This window comes from Pimephales promelas, chromosome 7 (assembly GCF_988280905.1).
Source record: "Pimephales promelas chromosome 7, fPimPro1.hap1.1, whole genome shotgun sequence".
Classification (NCBI taxonomy): Eukaryota; Metazoa; Chordata; class Actinopteri; order Cypriniformes; family Leuciscidae; genus Pimephales; species Pimephales promelas.
Window position 1 is genome coordinate 15098499 of NC_142775.1, and position 26987 is coordinate 15125485.

Genomic DNA, 26987 nt, shown 5'->3' on the forward strand with positions numbered 1-26987 from the left:
AGTCTTATAAGAATGGAGTAGAGCTCAAGAGGTTTCATTTATCTTCAACTTTTGTATATCATCATGAAATCACCTAAGATATTGTGTTTGCTTTAAAACTATTTATTTACAGTATGTAACAGTAGGCCTTTACAGTATGTAACAGTAGGCCTCATATTGTAATCAGTTGTATAGACATTTTCAAAGTATTTTGCTTGATTTTCAAACTTAGTTTGAATGATTCGTGTCTCGCACTCTATATTTTCATCCATATTTTAATATCCAATTAAGATTTTAATATACAATTTAGGATATATATATATATCGTTTGTTCCTGCTTCTTTTTTTACGTTCTAAGTTATATATATATATATAAAAATAATTTTATTTATAAATGAATTTCACTGGATATAGTCTAAATTGACTTCACTTTTCTCTGTTGAAGTCTATGGGTTCGCTGTGTCCATTTCTTTTATTTTCTATGGTTTTATCGTGAATAAAACACAGCTTTTATTTTTTCAGCAAGAATCAAGAATTGGAACTAACTGTTTTATAAAATATTTGAATGCTACAAATAAATAGAGTTCTATTCATCATCTATTCCACAAAAAAAAAAAAAATGTTAAGCAGCAATATCGTTTCTTGGGCACCCAATCAACATATTATAATGGATTCTAAATGATCATATGTCACTGGAATAATGGCTGGTAAAAATAATGCAGCCATTGTGAGACTTTTTCCAAAAACATAAAAAAATCTTAGAGACCCCAAACTTTTGAATTATTGTGTATGTGGGATGGTTGGCAACCCTGACTTTTTATTAAACAGTGGACATCCAGGATAAGTTAAAGGGTGGTAAGAATGTTTGAAAAAACTCTGTGGAAAAACAATCATTAGTGGTTCGTACTAATGTATTACTTAATCTCAGGGGGTACTTCAAGTAAATAAAGCAGGGCATATGGGTGTAGCATACAAAACCCAATGTAGTAGCTGTGCTCTGATCTCCCTATTAACATCATTCTCCAGGGCCTCGATTTCTATTCACTGAAAGAGTTAGTGGTCTCTTTATAAGTGTACATAAAGTGCTCTTAAGAATAACTGTTCCAAAATGGGTTTTCACAGCAGTGCCATAGAACCATTTTTGGTTCCCCAAAGAATCTTTCAATAAACAGTTTCTAAAAGATTTTCTTTTTAGTGTGAAGAACATTTGAATAATCTGAAGCACATTTATCCACTACAAAGATTCTTTAATGTAATGGAAAGGTTTTATGGATGCTAAAGGTTCTTAATGGAACCATCAATGTCAATGAAGAACATTTAATTTTAAAAATGTATTGTGATGCATACCTTCTATCTCTATCTACACTTATGTGCTTTTTCTGATTCTCTCTTCAAAGGCTACAGAAGGATTGCTACCCCTTTCTGCAATAGACCTACAGCTTCGAAGATGACATGCTCGTGATGCCTCTGTAAGTAGGTTTCTGCTTGTTTTATACACTTTGCCAGATGCCATTATCTAAATGAAACATGAGAAACTAGAGATGCACGATATATATCAGGAACCATATCGGCATTATATGTTCATTTTTAATGTATTTGCAAAATGTGTCCGTGGCCGATATATTAAAGGGTCATTCCACCACTGGAAAGATGAATGTGTATTTAAAATGGGTCATTTATGTAGAAGAAATGAGAAATTATTTTTGAATTTGGAGCTTTCTAGACTGAGAAAAGCCAGAAAATGTATTTTTTGTGTACGCGGATAAAAGACAACAACTCCCAGAATGCACTTGCTTTGCTGCCCTAGGAGGCCACGCCTACCGGTAACAGAGCGCAGTAGTTAAACAACAAGTCTAGGCTACTAGTAAGTCTCCGTGATGAGTCTGCCAGAAAATGTGTTTCGAGATCGCCCAAAATGTCGGGGATTCGGTCGCCATTCATTATGTTTACTGTGGCGGCCATGTGAAGAACATTAGAATTGTGTGTTTTGGACATTCCTTTTAGCGCTGAGACTTATGTTTTTGTCATTTAGATTTAGATTTATAGGCCATTCATCAACATTCAGAAAGTTTATATTTAGTATGCATTTGGTAGTTGTTAATTTTGAGGAAAGCTCTTTTCAAAGTTCCACTTTCAATCATCTGCTTCATACTTGAGTACAGCTTTCTTTAACAGGAACTAGTCATAATAGAGATCTCCAGTCTTCCTGGAGAATCTGCGTGAGGTTTTCCTCTCATTCTCCTCATTCTTTTTGTCTTTTGTTTGTCTCCCCGACGCTCCTCGCTCTCTGCTTCTCTGTGACCGTGGACAAAGTCAGGGATCCTTTCAAGTCAAATCCCTTTATTCTATGTCAGAAATTGAGTGTTTTGAAAAGGAGTGTTCTGGCAAAGAGAAAGGGCTGAAACTTTCATTGCAGCCATTTATGGAACAGCACAGCCTGAGGCTCTTTTTCCTTTCCTCAAAAGAAACTGTAAGAGAGGCTGACATATTTAATTGGCTGTTTGTGAGCTAATTAAAGCTTGTATGTTGATGTGTTTAACAAATCACCAGGGTTTTTTCATGTTTCAGACTTCTTTTGAAAATAAATGGTGTACGTATGTCTGTCTAAAAGTAGCAAATTTTATGAAGAAGCCTCACTGAAATTGATTTTTGTCAAAAGCATGGGTAGATTGTAGTCTCTTGACTACTTGACTTTCCCAAATAATTGTATAGCTGGATGAAGCTCACAACAAAAAGTCCAAGTAACATTTCACCCATAACAATAAGAATACACCGACATTCAAAAGTTTGTTGTCAAGATATAAATAATAGTTTCTGTATGGCCTCCAAATGATTGCTTTTGGTGGCTGATTGCTGTCTGAATTGACCATCAATATAGTGATTGTTTGCGTAGCCTAACGATGTAGCATCCGTTTATGGATACGACTGATTGTTCTGTGAAGAACTGGCAATCAATGTACTTTCCATTTAAGGAGACAAAAACGTATTAAAGGTGGGGTATGTGATTTTCTTTTTTGACCTTTTTTAAAAAAAAAAAAATCACTTGAAATCTAATTCCTAACCCACATACAGCCACTGAGTTAGAAGCACTGAAATGAAAATTAAGCAATTTAATCATCTGTGGAATGGGCAGGACTTGAAAAACTCCAGCCAATCATTTCCAAGACCACCTAGAATCATTGGACTGCAGTGGTGGAGGAAGTACTGAATCTCAGTACTTAAGTAAAAGTACAAATGCCCAGATAAATATTTACTTTAGTAAAAGTAGAAGTAACACAATGACAACCATACTTAAGTAAAAAGTAAAAAGTACTTTATTTTAAATGTACTTTAAGTATTAAAAGTAAAAGTACTTGCATAACAATTGATTCTCTTAATGTCTATTTTCTAATGATTAATAAAACATTTAATTCTAACTCATTTAACCTAATAGCCTACTCCTATAATGATGTTCAATAATGATGGGAAAAAAGTCACCATTTCTGAAACAAGCTTGCAATTAGGAAATATCATGCTTATCCTTACTATATGTTAATAACTATTGGCAGTAAACGTGATTCATTTATGGTGTAATTCTGAACCTCTTGGCTTGCCATAATCCTAACCAAACCAAACATATATTACACACGGTGTGTTTCGCACGTAAAAACAAATTTTCGCGTATGAGTTGCATGATAAACACACTGCGTGCGAGACGCATTTAGTTGATGTATCTATGGCAACCAAACGTCACTGGTGAGACAAACGTGCAACGAACGGACGGTCAGATTACGTTTTGGCAGTGGAAAAACTGATCAGAAAATGTAACGAAAATGTAACAGAAGTTGTAGAAATGTAGTGGAGTAGAAAGTAGAATAATTGCTGCAAAATGTAACGAAGTAAAAGTAAAAAGTATGCACTATTTATTCCACTTAAGTAAAGTAAAGATACGTGAAAAATGTACTTAAGTAAAGTAACGAAGTATTTGTACTTCGTTACATTCCACCACTGTTGGACTGTCAGTGCGTCAATTAAACGGTTGTACCATACCACCCCACCAATCCCCCTTCGTGCGCATACTCAAAGCTCGTGACCCAGTCTTTCTGACGATTGAAAGAGTTTTTCAACCGTTATAACAAAAAGTGTTCATAAAAAATTGCCCATACCCTACCTTTAAATCTATATAAGTTATTGGTATTATAATAAAAACTAAAATGTTGCATATATTTTAAAATGTAATTATGAGATTTTCATTTAAAGATTTTTCTAAGAACTAAGCAGATCCTCCAAGTTTCTCAAAACCATTATTTATTTCTATTTAAATCTACATAAAGGTATTATAATATACCATGATGTATACATAGTTTAAATTTTAAATTAAAAAAAAAATTGTACTACAGTAATAAGAAAAAGATTTCATTATGGTAATGAGAGTCTCAATGGTCCTTTTCTTTAAGCAAAATTTCTTTGCAAAAGTATTATTTTTTTTTTTTAACTTTGGGTGAAATGTGGTTTGTGTGAGTGTTTAAAGATTCATCCAGCACTTTTTGGAGTTGACTTTAGGGTTGTCTGGGGATTGAAGATAACGAATTGCCAGACACCTGGATGTTGAGCACTAAGGCAACTTTCCCACTCACCAGGTTCTCTGATGGGTCAGCCAGGGCTCCAACCCTCCGTGTCCCCAAGCACTTACTGCGTTTCCCCCCTTCTGTGTTAGGTATATTTTTACTCTACAGTTTATTCCTTTCAGTGACTTAATCGCGCTAAATGACATCATTTTAGCAGCTGATCTCAATCATTGTGCCTTTCTGAGAAGACTCACTTTTTTTGTTTATGTTTATGGTCCTCTAGGCTCGTTTAGTGAGTCCTGGAGCTGCCACGTTGTTTTAATTTCGACCCACCGTTGTTTGCCGACATTTGATTCAGGATGACAATGAGCCGGAAGAAAACAAGCCCTTTTACAATATGAAAAGAGTAGGATCTAGAATGGGACTCCTCATCTGTAAGCTCGCTTTTAAGGGTCTGTTTCCCTCTCGGCCGAATTAAAGACGTGCCATTATGCTTGGCAAATTACTACGCACTCTTTGTGGTCCAGCCATGGTACATTAGTGGGCCTTAAGATGGTCTAGCTGTGCCCATTCACCTAACAAAGAGAGGGTCCCCCTGGCAGATCCTTGGCTGGTCACACAGAGGAGCCATTCACACCAGGCAGAAGGGGCCGTACGGTAGAGAGCTCGGCCACAAGGCAGTCATGACAAAATTCCCTAAAGTACTGCTTGAAGAACAACCATTTCCTCAAATGCAAACCAATTAAGTTCGATTTGACAACTGTCCAGGCAGAGAAGCGGAACATCTGTGTAGAGCTGGGGTATATCTTAACAGAACTAGTCATGCTTGTGATGTTTTTGGTCTCTGCGGAAGGGAAGAGGTGGAGTTGCTTGTTTTGGGTTCGGACTTTGGAATTGGACTGTGGGTTTTGGAATTTAGAGGCGGTAATATTGCAGCTGGACCCAATTACAATGGGAAGAATTAGGTGCCTCCCGGTGGATTCTCACCCATGGTTTTACTGAAGATTTTAGGACCATAGCAATTAATTAACCCATTATTTTGAATTGTTAACTCATTATTTTAATGGCTCTCATTCATAATGACATGCATCCTTATTCAGTGCTCAACTTTTTTTCTTTGTAAGACATGATGCAACTGTTCACAGCTCAGTGCAGCTCTCATAAATCAAGCACAATTAACAATGAAGACAAGCACGTTCTCATATATTACTTACAAGATGGAAAACTTGAGAAAGAGAGCCAGAACTTGTGTTATGAAAGCAGTTTTTAGTCGTTCCGTGAAATAGTTTTCTCTTACATTGAGTCCAGTCCCCTCTCTCGTCATAAATTAGTAGTGGGGAGTGATGATGATGGGGACCAAGAGCCAATAAATTGTGTGTTGCTCTCAGGGTCATTAAGCCTCGTAGTCTGGGCCCACTGGATCTTTTATCATCCGCCTTGGATCAGCGGCTGTAAAACGGTGGCTAACATTGTGTGTTTATTTCCCCATAACAAAAGATTAGCTGTCTACAGCTCATGAGCTCAGCTAATGCTCCTTGGGACCCGAACAGCTGTGGAAACATAAATCTACTCCCCAATTTTTGTTCTTTTCTTATTGTGCTCACCTTTCTTTGCCCTTTCCCCACTTTCTCTCTCCCTTATGACTTTTAACTGATTTACTATGTCTCCAGTCTTGACCACGGCCTGCCCACAGACTGCCTAAAGTCCATTTGCTGACTGTCAGATGCATATTGCGGGTAGAAATCTGACACCAGGTACTAGGTTGATGCATTACTGAGGACTAATCACAGGTGTTGATTGTATTTTTCTTCCATGTTAGTGGCATCAGATTGTTTTTAGGGTTTAGTGTGAGGCACTTAGTATAAAAGCAGTAAAAAGTAGGGCTGTCTCGATTAATCGCATCCAAAATAAAAGTTTGTGTTTACATAATATATGTGGGTGCACTGTGTATAATTATTTTATATATATATATAAATACACACATTTAAGAAATATTTGCATGTATATAGATTTATATATAATTTATATTATATATAAATATAAATATTTTATATATAAATATTTTTTTTCTTAAATATACATGCATGTGTGTTTATTTATATATATTTACAAACTAATTATACACAGTGCACCCACATATATTATGTAAACACAAACTTTTATTTTGGATGCGATTAATCGCGATTAATTGTTTGACAGCCCTAAAAAAATAGTACTTAGTAAAACTGTAATAATGGGAAATATTATCACAATTTCAAATAAATATTTTCTATTTGAATATTTATTAAAATGTAATTTATTCCTTAGATCAAAGCTTAATTTTCAGTATCATTACTGAATGGAAATTCAACTTTTCCCGTCACATAAAGAAATAAAATTTCAAAAATGTATTTTTTTTAATTTTTTTTACATTTTTTTAATCAAGAAAATGCAATGTTTTTTTTGTTTTGTTTTTTGTTTTACCAACCCAAATTACAAATGGGACAAGCCCTGCTGTACAGTTGTTTACGTTAGTTTTAATTAATTTTCACACAACCTTTGAGATCCTAAACGGCATGTTAAAAAAATGTTTTCACTTTCATGTCTCTTGCCTAGAATTAGCTGGAAACTGGGCTCAATTTAATTCAGATACTCAAAAGTCTGGCTCTGCGAGACTATGCATTTGTCTTAATTAAGTTGACTTTCATTGTTTGAGGTTGGCCATTATAAGAGATACAATTATTCTGCTCTTATTCAGTAGAGCGCATGATTGTGTCTGATAAGCATATTAATCCAGAGTAAAGCAAGAATATTTGCATTCTTAAATGTAACTTTGGAGACGGTGATATTTATAAGCATGTTTTTACAATGTTCAGTGGAGAAATCAGTCAAACATTGTGAAATGTTTTCTAAGATGTATGTGGATGTGTGGTTCTGAGGGAAAGGATAGAGATAGGCCTCCAGTGGAAGCTTCCTGGAATGATTTGCTGCTGTGTTGGAGAGGCGGGGGTGGCTTTGCTTTCTGGGTCATGATTCAGAAGTTAAACTCAGGAGAGATCTGCACTGTGAGGGAAAATATTTCAGGCTTATGCAAAATGATCATATTTATAATTCACATCTTTCCAAAAGACTTTTCTAATTGTAATAATTCTGAAGCATCTCTTGTGCTTGACACATACTCTACCAAACTAGGCTGTGGCCAGGAGTGGGCATAGTGGGTGACATAAAGCGCCCCCTCCCCAAAAAGCCTTGTCAAGTGTAAGGGGAAAATTTATAGGAAAGCAATTGTCAAGAGAGTTCACTCGATTTAACTACTGTACAATATGTTCCTCTTGGATTTATTTCAGTAATTATCAGTATGATGTGAATAGGCTTATGCTTGGGTTGTAACGTTATGAGATTTTACACGATCGAAAAACTTTAAATCCTTCATTTTAAAATATGCTGTGCTATATCCAGTTGCCCACTGTGTCATATTCATATCGTTTTCACTGTGTGATGTATGTAATATTAGCGCTATTGTCTTTATTTGAAAAAATATGATTATTACCAGTGTGCACGAAATTACCAGAATACTGAGTGCCCTATTACAGTTTATTCACATATTCATATATTTTTTAACAATTATAATTATTTGTGAAAAATACTGTAATAGGATTGCAAGAAGTTGCCATCTAAAGCACGTTTATTTTAAGGATTTCTTTTCTAATTTATTTCTAATTGATTAATATTATAATATATATATATATATATATATATATATATATATATATATATATATATATATATAAATATATATATGCTGTCAATCGATTAAACAAATTATCGCAAATTAAAAGCGGTTAATTACAATTTTTTTCTGTGGCTAATTGTGATTAATCACAATTAAAAACAGCTATTATAGGTTTATATTTAGTTTATATATTTTATAATGTAATAATTTCACAGTTAATCTACAAATTAATGTAGAGACAACATAAAGACAGTTTATTTTATATACTTTTTTAATGGTATCTTTTTATGAATGAAGGTGTATATAATACAGCTCTGTCATGAAGTTATAAAAAAGCCAATACAGCTCTCTCCATAAAAATGACCCCCCACCCCCATAATAAACAATTAATTATAACCATTCAACATTACAGTGTAATTGAAAACTATCAATTTTTTAACATTTATTATGCCTCCAAAAATATAACTTAAAATTTAAGTGAATTTTAAACAATCCTCACATAAACCATAATTAATGTCATATTTACCTGGGCCCTTCCTGTCTAACATACAGTATACAGAACAATATACAGAAATTGAATAAAGTTATTAAACAGTCTGCAATGAATACATTATAGATTAAATATAGTATATATATATATATATATATATATATATATATATATACATATAAGAGAATGAGATGGTGATCTAAATCGGGTGTGTTAAATAATGAAGACCAATAAAATGTCCAAAGCAGTCGGTCCGCAGGACCGGAGTTGCATTAAGGCTTGAAAAGAAGTAGTCTTTAAGCTAGTTGACCAAGCAAGTTTAGCTTGTAAAGAAGTCTGAACACAAGCATCCAAAACTCATATGTGTCAACAATTTTGGTCTTTTCTGCAGGGTTATCAACATTGTGTCCAGAGCTGCTCGTTCTCAGGACGCCCCGCATGCACAGTTCTTAGAAAATGTGGGAAAAACAGACCGAAACTAGCCATCAATTACTTGCACAATTGTGTTTTTCTCTTTAATGATTCAGGAGAGGGATTAGAGCGACCAGTCGGTCCTTTACCCAATTATAGACCTGGCCTCTTCATGTACACTGTGATCCTTCTTTTGGAAGTCGTCCAGCGGCTTGCGTTCACTCTCTTTGATGAAGATGAAAAAAGAAGGAAGCAGCAGGAGACAATGATCTGTATCCTGTTATTTTAGGATCCTAATGAAAATGCCACTAAATATCTTCTTTAATGTCAGATAAGAGGCAAAGATTGGAATTTAAATAACTGAATTATGCGCCTCAATTATAGTTCACTTCATGATTTGTGTCTCTCTCTACTACACCTGAAGCACAATGGCTCTAATTAACACTGCATCTACATGCATTCAGTCACAGCCCCATTTTCACAGCGGTGAGGGGGAAAGGGAATATTTTTACCTGGTTCACCGGTAAAGTTCATTCTGGGAATGAAAGGGGCTCATCGAGGCATTAGTTTCAGAAATTGGAACGATAATGAATAATCCTAAGGGCTGTCATGAAGCCCCATTAGTCGAAGGCTTCCAAAGCAGCCTGTCTTCTCAGAATCTATTTTTATTAGTAGTTTTTTGAAGTATTCGGCCTCAGACACGGAAAACAGGTAGGACATATCTATCTCTGTGAAGTGAGCTTCAGCTGGAAGGGGAAGGGAGTCTTAAAAGATTCATTGAGATGATGGGATCTGAGGGCATTTCTTTTGTTCTTGAAGTGTGGGATATACACAGAAAGATCTTTTATACTCTCTGAGACATTGAATGCAGTGCAGACATTTTTGGGAAATGGGAGAGTTTTAATTTGTGCTGCAATGATATACTCCTCTATTTTACTAAAACTAGATCTAGTTATATACTTTACAATTTAATGCTCCCCACCTGTGTATTATTAAGGACTACAACTCATTAACAGGGGTAAAGGCGCCCTAAAGTGCCTTTGATTTGATTTTTCCCTTTCCCAGCACTTTCCAAAACATCTGTTTTATAATGAAACCATATTATTTAAAGCTACACTGTGTAACTCATTTAGTTTATTCTTAGCTAAAAACACTTAGTTCTTTCAAAAATATATCTGATCATAAATGTATATTTACTTCGTTCAAGTAATAAAGTATTCTCGAGAGTGTATAATATGCCATTGAAAATACATACGGGTAAGGGGTTCTAATGTCGGTCGCCATGTTGCCCCTCCATCTTGAAAGTACATTAGCCAAAGAGGGACATTCCCATTAATTCAAGCTTCGCCTTTCGCGTCTACGTTTGAGTTAACACTCATGGACGAGGTCGAACTGGAAGCCATGTTAATCTTGGACTACATTGGCCACCGTAGGAGTTAAAACGAAATCGGAATTGAGAGGAACAGAAACTAATATTCACTGGATGGTCATATACATTTTCACCTCTAGATGGGGGTAAAAATCACACAGTGTAGCTTTAAAAACGATATTAATCATATCGTAAAGTAATCATTGTTTCTACTGTAATCTATATCAAATTATTATGGGATCTCATTTAATGCTTTCAGAATCTTTACTTTTTAAAATAATTTTGTTTCTGTATTATTTTTGTTAACATGTTTTAATGACAGTATATTTATTGAACAAAAATGAATTATTTTATTGATCAAAATAAATAGAAAATAGTACAAACTTTGCTTAAGTGAATGTTTTGAACAAGTATTTACTTAGACATTATTAAAAACATATTATAGCTAATTGAACCTGCGTGTGGGGTAAAAGCCCCCCTCGCCACATCATACATTTATAAGATTTTTAAACAAAATAAACAATTTTTAAGATTTATTTTCACACAAAATATGTTGCAATGTTCAATATAAACATTTTTCTTCTGCAATCATACACTAGGAGAGTAGTGAAAAGCAAATTTGTGCCATTCAAAGGTGTGCCATTCCATTAGCCCTATTGATTGTACCCTATTGATATAACTTTTTACATTTTATGAAAATGCTTGGTTGTGCAACTTGCCTCCATAATACTTTTAGGTTGTCGCTTGGTGGTTGATTACTGGTCTGAGGCAAATTAACCTTCTGCAAATCTCTATGACTTTGTGGATATGGCTTCGGTCCTTTCAAATAAATTAAGTTTTTTTTTTACCTGCTTAATTGCCCACCAGGCAAATATAATGAGTCTTAGAAAAGTAATAGCACACCTCTCTGCACTAATTGGGGTATCCTTCATGTCTGTACCACAAACCAGTTAAGTGTGTTAGTTTAATGCTTAGAGGTTTAGAATAAACAAAGCACACACCACTAATTATTCTATAAAATGGTACAAATTAAATGCCTTCCATATCTTGTAACCAAATAATTTCCAACTATTTTTTTTTTACTGGGTTGGAGGGTAAAAGAATGGGTTTATTTTTAAGCCGTTAAAAAAGTACAACAGACTTGTGCTATGCTGAAACCGCTTTAGCTTCAGTGAAGGTAACTGGAAGAAAAGATGCCTTAACCTTAGTTTATTTTAATATGGACTGTTATACAAGGTCGTAGTTCTCAGCTTCCAGATCTTGATTTAAATGTCACAATGGCTTTTTATTTTTTATTTTTATAAATGTCTACAGAGAGGGATGTACCTTAATAAGGATAATCTTTACAGCATGTTCAACTCCCTAGTCACAGGTCATGAAGGTTAGTTATATAATGTATGGTGTGAACTACTGGATTTAGAAACTGTGATTTGAGTCACGTTTGTTAAATCAGCTATCCAGTTAGCCAGAATGTTGTTTGACAAAGTGAAGTAAGTTTCTATCTGAGAAAAAGGTGCGTTGAGTAGATTTTCAACTGATTCTTAAATGGTTTTAAAGCTACACTGTGTGATTTTTACCCCATCTAGAGGTGAAAAGGTATATTACCATCCAGTGAATATTAGTTTCTGTTCCTCTCAATTCAGATTTCGTTTTAACTCCTACGGTGGACAATGTAGTCCAAGATTAACATGGCTTCCAGTTCGACCTCGTCCATGAGTGTTAACTCAAACGTAGACGCGAAAGGCGAAGCTTGAATTAACGGGCATGTCCCTCTTTGGCTAATGTACTTTAAAGATGGAGGGGCAACATGGCGACCGACATTAGAACCTCTTACCAGTATGTATTTTCAATGGCATATTATACACTCACGAGAATACTTTATTACTTGAACGAAGTAAATATACATTAATGAGCACATATATTTTTGAAAGAACTAAGTGTTTTTAGCTAAGACTAAACTAAAAGAGTTACACAGTGCAGTTTTAAAGATTCTGAGAAGTCGTTTTATTATGGAAAAAAAGATGCAGCCAAAACAATAACAAAAAACGGACCAGAATTCAGTCAGACCAAAGGCGAGTTTGCTAAAACAATGTCTACTTGTCTAATTGCTTTGTCAAAAGGAAAGTTCTTTCAGAGGAAAAACAAGTTACTACATTTGGATTATCTGATGACAGTTCTATATTTATTGGAATATACGTGCACCAATGAGTCGTTCAGTTCAAATTAAAATTGTGGACTTTACAAGCTCAGAAAATATGATCTGATTTAGTGACTCAATATAATACTTTGAATCAGAATGTATTTAAAAAAACTGAAATCAGATTTAAAAATGTAAACGTCTCTGGTTACGTATGTAACCTTAGTTCCCTGAAGGGAACGAGACGCTGCGTGTAAACGCCGTGGGAACGCCTCTGCGTGACGAGTCATGAAGCACGTATGAAATCTGTCCAATGGCGAGACGGAACGTCATAGGCGGGGTGACGTATCGACCAGGAAACTATAAAGCATCCCCGAAACACAAGCGCAACAGCTTCTGATAGGACTGAAGCAAGCGCTCACGGGCATGCTGGGAGTATGGCATAGACACGCAGCGTCTCGTTCCCTTCAGGGAACTAAGGTTACATACGTAACCAGAGACGTTCCCATTCAGGGAACTTCGAGCTGCGTGTAAACGCCGTGGGAACGCTAATACCAACGCCGCCATGCGAGCAGGTGTCCGTTGTATGAATATCAGAGTGCACATTCTGACGAAAGCATCTGAGCCCCAGGGGTGGAGCTGAAGTCCAGATGGTAAAACTTCACAAATGTGTGAGGTGAAGACCATCCTGCCGCCTCACAGATGTCACACAAGGGAACTCCTGATAAAAATGCCTTAGAGGCAGCCATACTCCGGGTTGAATGAGCCCGGACAGCCAAGGGAGAAGGCTGACCAGAGGACTCATAAGCAAGTGAAATGGCCTCGACCACCCACTTACTCATTCTCTGCTTAGACGCCGCAGAACCTCTATTAGGAGGCCCAAAGCAGACAAATAATTGTTCTGATTCCCTCCACAGGGCAGCTCTGTGGACATATGCGTCTAAGGCCCTCACCGGGCAGAGCAGATTTAGTTTCTCCTGGTCTGGTGTCCGAAACGGAGGAGGACAGAAGGCCTGTAGCACTATAGGTTTGACAACCGTAGTTGGAACCTTCGGAACATACCCCGGTCTAGGGAGGATGAAAGCCTTCGCCATACCGGGAGCAAATTCCAAGCACGAGGGGGAAACCGACAGCGCCTGAATATCTCCAATCCTCTTTAGGGAAGAGATGGCTAGGAGAAAGATGGTTTTGAGAGTAAGAAACTTCTCAGGCACCTCATCAATGGGCTCGAAAGGGGCTAAACAGAGCCCCTCCAACACAACCGCTAGATCCCAGGTCGGTACCCTCGTACGCACTACCGGCCTCAGCCTCAGGATACCACGAAGGAAACGGGTTACCAGGGGATGTCTCCCAAGAGAAGCTCCACTCAAAGGGACATGGTAAGCGGATAGGGCCGCCACGTACACCTTTAGTGTGGAGTACGATAACCCTGTGGAGAAGCGTTCCTGAAGGAATTCCAGCACTGCCGGCAACGGGCAGTTAACTGGATCCAACTGTCGCTCTCCACACCAAGAGGTGAACAGTTTCCACCTCGAGGCATACAACTTCCTCGTGGATGGGGCTCTGGACTGGAGGATGGTCTCCACGACCTCAGTCGAGAGACCTGAATCTATGAGCTGGGCCCCCTCAGAGGCCAAGCCCACAACCTCCACAGTTCCGGACGGGGGTGGAGTATCCCCCCGTCCGCTTGAGACAGAAGGTCCCTCCTGACCGGAATCTCCAGAGGAGGACCCTCGAGAAGGGAAATCAGGTCCGCAAACCATACCCTGGTTGGCCAACGGGGGGCCACCAGAAGTACACTGGCCCCCTCCTGGCGAATCCTTTCCAGAACCCCTGGGAGCAGAGCAATCGGGGGAAAAGCGTACAGGGGTGCCCTCGGCCACTCCTGTACCAACGCATCCAGCCCCAATGGAGCTGGAGGACTCAGGGAAAACCACAGCGGGCAGTGTGAGTTCTCCCTGGACGCAAAGAGGTCCACTTCGGCCCGACCGAAGTGTCTCCAAAGGAGCTCCACCACCTCGGGGTGAAGTCTCCACTCCCCGGGCCTCGGCCCCTGCCTCGACAGGATGTCCGCTCCCCGATTTAAGTATCCTGGGATATAAATCGCTCTCAGCGACCGAAGTTTCCCCTGGGACCACAACAGGATCTGGCGCGCCAGCTTGTACAATGGACGTGAGCGCAGACCCCCCTGGTGGTTTATGTAAGAGACCACAGACATGTTGTCTGACCGGACAAGAACATGATGATCTCTGAGGTCTGGGAGAAAGTGTTTCAAAGCCTGAAACACCGCCATCATCTCTAGACAATTTATATGCCATCGGAGATGATGGTCTTGCCACAGCCCGCGGGCCGAGCGACCACTCATGATCGCTCCCCAGCCCGTGAGAGAGGCATCCGTCGTCACCGTAACCCGGCGACACGGGGCTCCCAGCGCAGGTCCCAGGGACAGGAACCAAGGTTCTTTCCACATAGCCAGGGCACGGAGACCACGTCGCGTGACCTTGATCTTGCGGAGCGGGTTTCCCCTCGGGGAGAACCCCTTGGTCCTGAGCCACCACTGTAGTGGTCTCATGTACAGCAGGCCGCACGGTAACACGTTGGATGCTGCTGCCATCAGACCCAGAATTCTCTGGAATTCCTTTACAGTGAGTGACTGGCCTAGCTTCACTTGCGTGACAGTCGAGATAATCGAGGCTATACGAGCCGGCGACAGACGTGCCTGCATCGTCGTCGAATCCCATACCACGCCTAGAAAAGTGGTCCGCTGAACTGGCGAAAGCACACTCTTCTTGGCGTTGAGTCTCAACCCCAACCTTCTGATGTGGGCGAGGACGGCATCTCGATGCCGAATCGCCTGATGCTCTGATTGAGCCAGAATCAACCAATCGTCGATGTAATTTAAAATGCGAATGCCCTGGAGACGCAGCGGAGCCAAGGCCGCGTCCATGCATTTCGTGAAGGTTCGAGGAGATAACGCTAGGCCGAATGGAAGGACCCGATATTGGTACGCTTCGCCCCCAAAAGCGAACCTCAGGAACTTCCGATGTTGCGGAAGGATGGAGATATGGAAGTACGCGTCTTTTAGGTCTATCGTGACAAACCAGTCCTCGGACCTGATCTGTGACACGATCTGCTTGAGAGTCAGCATTTTGAACTTGAGCTTCCCTACTGACCGATTTAAGAGGCGCAGGTCTAAAATCGGACGCAGCCCCCCATCCTTCTTCGGAACAATGAAGTACCGGCTGTAATACCCCAGCTCTCTGTCGGGAGGAAGAACTCGTTCTATCGCCCCCTTCATTAGCAGAGCTTTCACTTCTTGTTCCATAACCAGAGCCTGCTCGGGGGTCACCACTGTGGGCAAAACCCCCCGAAAACGAGGTGGACGCGACCTGAACTGGATCGCGTACCCGCGTTCGATAGTCTGCAGGACCCAACGAGATATATTTGGAAGACTTCCCCATTCTACCAGAAATTCTACTAAGGGTACCAGCCTCTCGAGACTGGCCTCTGGAGTAGTTTTTAAAACAGAAACAGCGCCCTGTGACCGCGCACAGGCAGGGTTCAACGACCGTTCTGTATCGCTCCTCGGAGCAAACGAGCGTCCCTCGGGAAATCGCTCGCTGGGACCGTCTGCACCCCCCATTACAGGCAGGGTTGGCAGAACGAACCCCTGAGGGCACCGAGAGAGAGCGGGCGCCGGATTCAGCGGCGAACACCTCTGTCTCACGGTGGGGACCACCCTCAGTAGCCTGACACCAGTGGCGTCAGGACTTCTTCGACGAAGCCTTCCTGGCGACAATAACCGTCCTCAGATCGGTTCTATCCCGGGAAGACCTCGCCTGAGAACGCCGCGTCTCAGCCCAGTTTTGCTGGGGAGGAGCCCGAGACGCGACGCTCTTCTTCTGCTGCGCCCTATGCCTTGAGGAACCCGACGGGCGGGGCTGCTCTCGCCCAGCAGCCCCCGAAGGATGAGTACGGACGGGGAGACATTTCTGGAGCGCCGCTGCCTGCTTTTTTCCCTCTTGGAATCTCTCAATCACTGCGTTCACAGAACCACCAAAAAGACCTTCGGTCGACAGCGGCGCATCCAGGAGAAAAGCTTTATCTTTCTCCTTCATATTAGCCAGATTTAGCCATAAATGCCTCTCCGTGGCCACCAGGGCTGCCATAGAGCGGCCGACTGATCTGGCCGTCTCCTTGGTGGCACGGAGAGAAATATCTGCCGCCTGACGCAGCTCATTAATCACGTCAGTGCTGACGACCTCCCCCTCGCTCATATCCTTCAGCAGATCTGCTTGATACGCCTGGAGGATGGCCATCGTATGCAAGCAAGATGCTGCCTGTCCCGCCGCTGAATAAGCTTTGCCCACCAAAACCGAAGTATTTCTGAGTGGCTTGGTGGGCAACGCCGGTGTTTTAAAAGACGATGCCGTCTCAGGAGAAAGATGGCTCGCCAAAACTTCCTCCATCCTCGGCATCGCCCCATAACCGTGTCCCCTAGACCCAGCAATATTAGCGTACATAGAGGTCTGTTGTGTCAAAATTCTAGCTGACACTGGTTTGTTCCACGATCTACACACCTCGGTGTGTAGATCGGGAAAAAAGGGCAAACACCGGCGTGGAGGTAGTGAGTGTGATTTTAAAAATCTCTCATCCATTTTACTTTTTACTCTTGACTCTTGTTTTTCAACTGGCCATTCAATGGTTAATTTTTCCACAGCCCGAGTCAAAACCTCCATCAGCTCTACATTCGCGGGAGACTGGGATGGCGAGTCCCCGATCTCCACTGAGTCCATAGACTCTGCATCCACACTTTCAACATCCAGCTCCTCAGAACTGGATAATTGAAGTGATGGCGCCTCAGCCCGGGCAGGAGAAACCGCAACGCGGACCCCCGCAGCGAGAACTGAGGCACTGGATCTACCAGGTAAGGGCAGAGAAAGGGCGGGGCCCGTCTCAATCCCCGCTGATAGATCCATCTGCGAACCCCACGACGCAAGCCTTCGCTGTGCCTCGGCAGCAGCGGGACCCGAGCCGCGGGGAGCGCGCACCGAACCACTCTCCTCGAAGAGTGCCCGGCGGGAGCGAAGTGTCTTCATGGACAGACACTCGCAGTGCTCACAGCCGGCCCCCTCGAGAGCCGACTGAGCATGCTGCACTCCCAAACAAACAACACACAGATCGTGTGTATCCCCACCCGTGATGAAGCGAGGGCAGGGATGAACACACTTTCTGAAATTCTGCTGTTGTTTGCTCGCCATATTTCCAATATATATATATATACAATATCAGACAGACAGACAATATTCATACATAGAGCGCTTGTGAAGACTCAGAAGCTGTTGCGCTTGTGTTTCGGGGATGCTTTATAGTTTCCTGGTCGATACGTCACCCCGCCTATGACGTTCCGTCTCGCCATTGGACAGATTTCATACGTGCTTCATGACTCGTCACGCAGAGGCGTTCCCACGGCGTTTACACGCAGCTCGAAGTTCCCTGAATGGGAACCTGAAATAGTCACCACAAAAACAAAAAAACAAACAAACAAACAAAAAACAAAAAAACAACAGGCATCAGTCTGTGATTGTTAATGAAGGAAAAGATTTAATGGTAATTCTAACAAGCTTATCGAATATCAGCTCTATTGTTCTATTTTGAGTCTGCTACGATTATCAGCTGCTTTTCATTTCCTGGTACAAAGCCCAGTCATGCTTCAGGACTTTGGTAACAAGAAATCATGTTGTGAAATCCTATACCAATTAAAAAGGAATTCAACGGATGCCTTTTTTTCCCCTCCTAATTAAACTGAACTATAGTAAATTATTGTAATTTACTTTCCATCCAAGTTACGGGTGCAGCCACCATTAAGACTGATCTTATTCCTCGTAACATTAATTTTCCTTTGTTCTCGGCTGTAAAATATGCCAGAAATGCCTCGCATGATATGCTGCCTCCAAAGAGTTATTGATTCACAAAGAGCTGTTCATATTTCTTTTGGTGTCGCTGAGTGAAATGACAGATAATTTAGATGCTCCTAACAAACTGACAACTTCACAAATTTATCATTTTCCCAGCAAAATTATATAAAATCCCCCAAGGACCATAGCATAATGACAGTTATGCCTTTGATGGACTACAGTTGTTGGTTGGGTTGTCAGACGTATATGTAGAGTTTGTAAATGACAGCTGCTAAACACAGATAAAGATTCCTAATGTTCTTCACGGATGAATTAACCACATAGCTGGGTGGTTCTCCACAAATTAGACGCTTGCTATTTAAAAAAAACAAAAAACCCTTCAATATTAATTATTCCACCCATATGTTTTCATGCCGCCTGTCTCTTTCTTTTGCATTCTCTCATTTGGCTGAGCAGAGGAGACTTGTGCAGACTCCATAAATCCTCTGACAATGTACCCGTCTGACTTTGCCGACTTGTCTTTTAAAATTTTACCTGGGAGAGCCGTTGTTCACCTAAAGCATTTTAGCCCCTCTTCACTGAGAACTCGACCTGAGCTTTCAGTGGTTAGTGGTGAACTTCAAACTGTCTAAAGAAGCATGCCTAGAAGTGCAGGGGAAACAAGAACAAAAGTTACACAGAAAAGATTAAGTATGCCTATTTACATTTTTTTTCAGCCACACATTTTTTTTATATATATTGATTTGTTTCTTTGTTATTTTTGGCATGTTTATTTGCATATAATATTGTTAAATGAGCTGTATACCTGAAATTTATTTCAATTAATCATATATTTTCCCTGATATGTCTCTAGACATTAAAAAATAATGTTAATTTCAAATACAACAGTAGTCTGACCAGGATATTGTCATTTAAAAAGTGAATTTGCAGCCTTCAACTGATGTTGATGTTGTCATGTTGTGTTTTGGTCTGATGCTCTACCCTCCAATGATCTACCAATCATGGAGTCAGTAGTGTTGAGACATTGGGGTTGCCAGTTCTTCTCTTGTTACCACAGCTGCAGATACAAATGTGTCGGAATCGGATAAAAAAAAGTCTAACGCTGCAAAACAAAGTACCTTGATATGAATCTGAAATACTTTCTGACAAAGTCAGAAATAAATAATTATTAACAGAAAAAAAATACTCACTGTGTAGGACTCGTCACTTGCAATTGGAAGCTTCTTGTAGCAGCCTACGTTCCTGCAACATATCTGGCAACCTCGAGTCAAGGGTGGATACACCGCTCTACAGTAATTTGAACGTGATTGCAGTACCAGTTTTGGCCACAATCTTGCATACAGCTCCTTTAAGGTGTAGTTACGTGTTACGACATGTACTTACTATAGTAATAACAGCAAATTATGCACAATTACGAGTAACTAACTGTAATTCTAAACATGTGGTGGTTGAGGAGATTCCCCCCTTCCATATGTGAAGTGCTTTGAGGTCCCAGAAAAAGCGTTATATAAATGTAACAAATTATGTAGTTAATTAATATTACTCAGTACTTTGTAAGTACAATGTAACTAAGTCACCTTCAAATAAAGTGAAACCAACCTTTCAATTAATAGTTCTTAAAAGAACTTCTTTCTTGATGAGAAGAACATTTTATAATCGGAAGAACCACTATTCCACTATAAAGAACTACACTGTAAAAATCTAAACTGCACGCTTAAAAATAAAGGTTCTTTATTTGCATCTATATGTGGTGTGTTTAATATGCTATGAGAAACCATGTGCAAATTCATTAGTCAACACCATTGCTGAGTATTTTAAAAAAGTGAAAAGTCTCAAAACCGTGGTTTCACTGGTGTTTCTTACGTCACAAACTACCTTGTAACCAATTACGTCAATGTAAGGGCAGGCTTTAGCATATCATTAACTGCGATGAGAAGCTGAGGAGTTACAAGAGAAGGTTATCCCGGTATATTTTTCTGTTTAATGAAAAATCAGGTACATTATGCATAATGATGATGTTATGATGAACTATATATGCTTTTAAGCTGTTCAAACCATTTCTAAGGATACAGATTGTCAGAAGGCAGCGGTCTGATGGCGAACATAGTTTGTGTAACATTAGTAACACACTATTAGCTGTTTGATAATGTAGTCGAGCCGAAGGCTAATCATATCATTTACCATTATGCGTTCTAGAGAGCGATACATAAAACTCATTACCTTTTTTAAACATTGACTAGATAGATGAGCCTGTATGAGTGGAGAAAGGGCTAATTTGCATATTCATATTCAGCTCTTTGCCATACAATGAGTGTTCATGTGGTCATGTCTGTCAATCTCCAAAAAGAAAATGGCATAAGTGTAGTCTATTGTACTCTACATTCTATCTTCTGAAGTCACACAATAGCTTTTTGTGAGGAATAGACAAAGTAATTTAATTTAAGTCATTATTCTCTGAAAACTGATTCAAAAATACTCATTGCCAAATGTGTGACACGCCGGTTCGAATATGTGGAATGGAAAACAATATCAGTAAATAATGACAAAATGTCAGACATTTCATGCAAAGCTACCATATAGTTTTATAAGACTTGGAATGTAATATGCAGGAAGTATGGAAACATGTTATTAGTGATTTTTGTGCTTTTTGGAATTTCTTTAGAAATGTTCATTTGTCGTAGAAAATAAATAGTAGCATATGAATTTGGTGCGACATGGGTGAATTAAAAAAATAAAAAGATAGATGTTTGATGGGTGAACTGTTTATTTTTTTAAAGAAATAACAATAAACCCAGGTTGGCTAAAATTATGAAGTGTATTTATCAAACATCATAGACTGCAGGCATCATTTTCATTGTCAAAATGAAATGAAATCAGGTCTTGTGTCTTCTGAGTATGGCTCTCATTTTGGGCCTCTTTTTACTGTTTGAGTTGCTATCTTACCCAGAATATTTGCAGTATTGCTTGAAAACGAGAAATATGGGGAAATGCAATATTTTTTTAGTTTGTCCAATCTGTCTGTCACACAATGTGGTGTCTCAGAGTAATCCTGTTACAGTTTTCATTTTGAAGATTGCTCCCGTGTGCGTGTGAATACAAGGAAGTGTGTGTGTGTGTGTGTGTGAATTCTGTGCTTGTGAATGTATATTTGGCTTAGAGCTGCAGATCAATTCAGCAGGGACCAGGAGAGGACAAGAAGAAAGCCAGGGAGCGAAAGACCAATAAAAGACTTGTGGGCCTTCTGAAGGAAGAATAGCATTCTTAGAAGGTGGAGGTTCTCAAAGAGCCTTACGCTTTCAGACAGCGGTTTCTTAGAAGTGAAGGGAGCAGAGAGGAGGGTCAGGAAATGAGGCACAGCAGCAATATCTACTGATCCATATAGAGAAGCCTGCTCACAAAGTTTCTTTTCCATCTTTCTGGGTGAGAAAACTGACCCCTCATTAAGAATTCAGCAAGTTTGGTTATAATTAGCAAATCACCTTTGTACACTCTTAGAAGAAATGGTTCTATATAGAACCTTAAAAGGTTCTATCAGCGCTACGCATATGGAACTCGTAAAAGGTTCTATACAGAACCCTTTTTAAGGGTTCAATAATAAGAACCCTTCAGGGGTTGGGTTGTTTCAACCTAAATGTGGGTCAAATATGGAAAAACACAAATATTGGGTTAACAATGTAATTTAAAAAATTACAGTTGAAAGTTCAAGTTGGGATCAAATTTTAAATGACATTTTTAACCCAACATTTGGGTTTGTCCATATTTGACCCAAATTTGGGTTAAAACAAGCAGTGTTTAGAGTGTTTGTTGATGTGGTAGGTAGAACTTTTGGGTTAGTTGGTTAGCTTAACTAGCAAGACACCTGCTAGAACAGCATCTGCCCGCATTAACAAACATAATCTCAGCAGGGCTGGCCAGCACATTTGCAGATCTTGAATAATTTGGACAATGTTTGTCTTTCATCATAATTTCACAAGTCTGCACATAATCTTACTTGAATGTTTAGAGTAAGTACGTGACTTGCAGGCTTTTGGGAAAAGCTGATTGAATGGTTTCCACTCTACCAGGAACATTATAATCTCCTCCAGCATTTCTCATGCTCACAGTTGATACGAAATGATGAATATCTTACCCTTCCAAAGTGATCAATTAGTCCTTTATGGTAGTGTATTTGCTTGAGATTTTACATTGGACATCCAGCGGTGGCTTATCCGAAATAGGTTATTCTTCTTTGTAAATTATATTACACAAAATGTATTGCTTAAATATCCTTAAACTGACAGATATATTAAAATATAATTGTGGTCGTAATTTTAAATTATGTATATCTTTGTAAAAAAAAAATACAGTAAAACTGCTTTTTGTGGAAACTGTGAAACATAAAAAAAAATAAAAATAAAAATAAAAATTGTTGTCCACTGTGAGACACCAATGTGTCCCTGAGCAAGACACTTAACCCTTAGTTGCTCCTCGTGTGACCTCTGACATATTTGTAAGTCGCTTTGGATAAAAGCGTCAGCTAAATAAATAAATGTAATGTAAATGTTTACAAATTTGATCAGTTTATCACATCCTTGTTGAATAAAAGTAACTTTTGAATGGTATGTGTATATATATATATATATATATATATATATATATTCAGAAAAGATATACATGTATTTTGCTTCACTAACTATGCACATTTAGGGTTAGTTCAATTTTTTTTTTTCTTGCTGGCCCATTTTTGTGTTAGGATTATGAACCATTGAAAAACACTGATTCATGTGGTGAAATGTTGTAAGCCTTTCTTTTGTGGCAGATTGTACAAAAAGGCTTTTATTAAGGTCACTCTATCTTCATTTAAGTGATTTACACAGTAGATTTTCACTTTTACCATTCACCAACAAATGAAAAGCTCACTTTGGTCGCAGTGCCTCCTCTTCTACCATCTAGGGGGAGATTTTATTAAAGCTGATGGTGATGACTAATGGAAGCTCTTAGACTAAATGAAATAAGCAGACTTGAGAGGCTCGCGTTTGGAGCCTCTGCCCACCCACGGCTGCATCCTTAATCAATGTGGCCTGACAAAGAACCTAGCAGACACATCCATGCTTTATCGCAATGTCACCTGATATAGATCGAATTGCTCAATATGTAGATCGTCAACGAACAGTTTGTAGGTTCGATGCCCCGTGAAGTGAAAAGTAACATTCTGCTGTTTTGATTAATTGCTATGAAAAATATTAGAATTTGTCTTCTGTTAGCATTTGTTAGTCTTCTGTTAGTTTTTTTTTTTCCAGCTGTGATGTCTCGGTAGTAATGGCATTAGAAGGATCAACAAGCAGCTGTGATAGAGACTGGAACTAGTCTTGTGTGACTATTTGTAGCTTTGCCCATTAGCCTCCCGTCAGCTAATTACTGAGCCATGTTTCAATCATTCTTTTCCCGCAGTGAGATCTTGAACTCAATTTCTTGCTTTTTTTATGCAATGTATCCATTGTGGATATTTGAACCTCATTGTTCTAAGTCTGAGAAATCTCGTCATACAAAAAAAAAAACATCCTGTCCAGCAGCAGTGAAGATCCACCCAGGCTTTCATTGCGGTTTATAACAGACCTGCGAAGCGTTAATCAGGGTAAACTTGCACCATTTACTTCCTCGCAATTTTTCATCTGCACCAGTGATCCATTACCTCCTCTTGCTCTCTATGGCAAGTGATCATTTATAATTGATTTAACTGGTTCTTCTCAATTCCACCCCATTTCCGTACACTATAAAACATTTGAAGAAATCTAAAACCAATTTGAAGTCATTCACAGTTTTAATTTTTGGTTTCACTGCATTAGTCTGTTCAAAAATAGCAGATTTTCTCTTTCAGTAACTTTTAATCCAACGCATTCTCACCCCAAGGCGTCACCTTTGACCATGCTTCAATATTTGACGTTTTAGGCGCCCTTTAGCGTCACTTACATGACGCGATCCTACGGCGTCATCTACCTGACGCTAAAGGAAAGCGTCTGTTAGAGGACGCGGTTAGGTTTAGGTGTGGGGTGGGGGTAGGGTACATGCGATCCTAGGGCGTCATCTAACTGACGCTAAAGGGTGCCTAAAGCGTCAGATGACGCCTTGGGGGTGAGAATGGGCTGTTTAATCTGTGCTTTTCACAGATTAAAAGGGCTCATTTACACCTGATATTCACATCCATATCAGGGGATCCTTTCCAAGTGGACAGCATTACATAACGAGTGTAAACCGGATTCAAGGTACAAACAAAAGCCCTGAGAGGCCATGCGTTATTATTATTATCTTTTTCTGTTTTGTTGTCTAGTGAAATTAACATTTAAAAAAATCTTGTGATCTGTATTCCACTCACAGTTTCTATTTAAATGGAATCTGTCATACATTATTCGGTAGATGTCCCTAAATTTTAAGCTGGGATCTTGAAAAAACTATATTTATGTCAAGAAAATAAAGTCAAGAACACAACTTTTGCTAAATCACAGTCTCAACAAAACAAACTCTTGGGGGTTTACATATGCATGGCCACATTGTGTTTTTAGTGTAAACATTATTACTGTATGTCCTGATGCTTGGACACTAAGGATCACGTAACATATTCTGTAACCATTGTTCCTAAACAAAACATAAATACTATTTAACTATAACAGCAATAAATGTGGCATATTCACGAATATTTTAAGAAAATTGTTTCCCACAAAAACGTAATCTGTTGGTCTAATAAAGCTTAAAATAAAGTTGAAATTTCACAAAAATATATTTGCCTTTACTTAAAGGAGTAGTTCACTTTAAAAAAAAAAAACAAAAAAAAACTTTTGCTGATAATTTACTCACCACCATGTCGTCCAAGATATCCATGTAATTCTTTCTTCAGTCAAAAATAAATTAAGGTTTTTGATGAAAACATTCCAGGATTTTTCTCCATATAATGGACTTCAATGGGAACCAAACGGTTCAAAGTCCAAAAGACAGTTTCAGTACAAACTGCAAACTGTTCAAAGGGCTTTAAACGATTTCAGACGATGAATAAGGGTCTTATCAAGCGAAACGATCGCTCATTTAAAAAAATAAATAAATAACAAAGTTTAAGTTTTATAAGCTCAAATGCTCGCCTTGCTCTGTTCTGTGACGCGCGTTCGTGACTCTCCTGTTCGAACTCGTTTATCAAAATGAACGAATCCTTTTTCCTGTCATTTGGTTCATTCAACAAACGAAATGAACGAGTTGACTCGAGAAAAGATTTGTTCATTTTGATAAACGAGTTCGAACAGGAGAGTTTACACCGAAACTGTCTTTTGGACTTTGAACCATTTGGTTCCCATTGAAATCCATAATATAGAGAAAAATCCTGGAATGTTTTCATCAAAAACCTTAATTTCTTTTCGACTGAAGAAAGAATGACATGGACATCTTGGATGACATGGGGGTGAGTAAATTATCAGCAAAAGTTTTTTTTTTAAAGTAAACTACTCCTTTGACAAAATCTGTTTGCAAATGGTCAATAGAGACTTGTTGGAGACTGTAAGTGGCAGTTTTGTCTCAAATGACCGTTTGTGATAAGATCACAAGAACCAGATGATAAAATCAATTTACTCATCAACATATTTCTTGGATTACATTTTAGTCAATAGTTGAATGTGAGCATATGTTCATACTAGTCATCTTAAAGTCCAAACTTAAGTGACAACTCTCAGAAAACCTTAAGGGAATAAATGGCCACCCAGCCACTTGAGCCGGAGGAGATTCGCCCATTTACACACACAGACTCAAGTACTGTCATAAAATGTGCACATGGTATATAAGTACCTGTATTATTGTGATTGTCAGCCTCTATCTGTGATAACTCACTCCAAGTTTGAAAATACACATCCATTAGATCCAGACTGAAACATTGCTTCATGCTTTTTTTGTCACATCTATTAGCCCATAGGTTACTCTCTCTGGAGATCACCTGCTTGGAGGGACTTTTGAGGATTTATTTATTGGAGCCTCAAGCCATCTATCCCAAAAACTTCAATGGTGCACCAAATTCCTGAGGATTGATTACAAGAGCATTGTGGTGACTTTGGTCCACATTACAAGATGTTTCATAGATTGTTTGTTTGCTCTCAGTGATTTATCGATAGCGAAAGGTGTTGTATAAGCGTGCGTGTGTTTTTGTGAGTTTCTGATTGAATCCAGTCTGCCCCTTCGTTTTCTGGTGACCCCCAGGCTGACAGAAGGGGTTCTAATTCTCCCGCGGACACGAATGCCCCGGTCCACCTCCAGCTGATGGGATCAGGAATGTGGTGGTGTCTTATTAATAACACACAGAACCTGAACCTTCAGGGTGACCGCCCAATCCGTTATTGCTTCTCACCTTCAGCACCCCCAGATAATTAGCTATAAACAATCAGATAAGTTACGAGACACGTGCGCATGTTACAC

General features: G+C 39.2%; 1 protein-coding gene across 7 annotated transcripts in view; it reads left to right on the plus strand.

Annotated features, from left to right (window-relative positions):
• The window catches only part of sema5ba (sema domain, seven thrombospondin repeats (type 1 and type 1-like), transmembrane domain (TM) and short cytoplasmic domain, (semaphorin) 5Ba), a 179560-nt gene that overhangs the window by 27867 nt on the left and 124706 nt on the right, over positions 1–26987 (plus strand). For all 7 annotated transcript variants that reach the window (XR_005624296.2, XM_039683025.2, XM_089133126.1 and 4 more), the window contains exon 2: positions 1377–1448. The gene's annotated coding sequence lies outside the window, so the exon portion shown is untranslated. The remainder of the gene's footprint in view (positions 1–1376; positions 1449–26987) is intronic.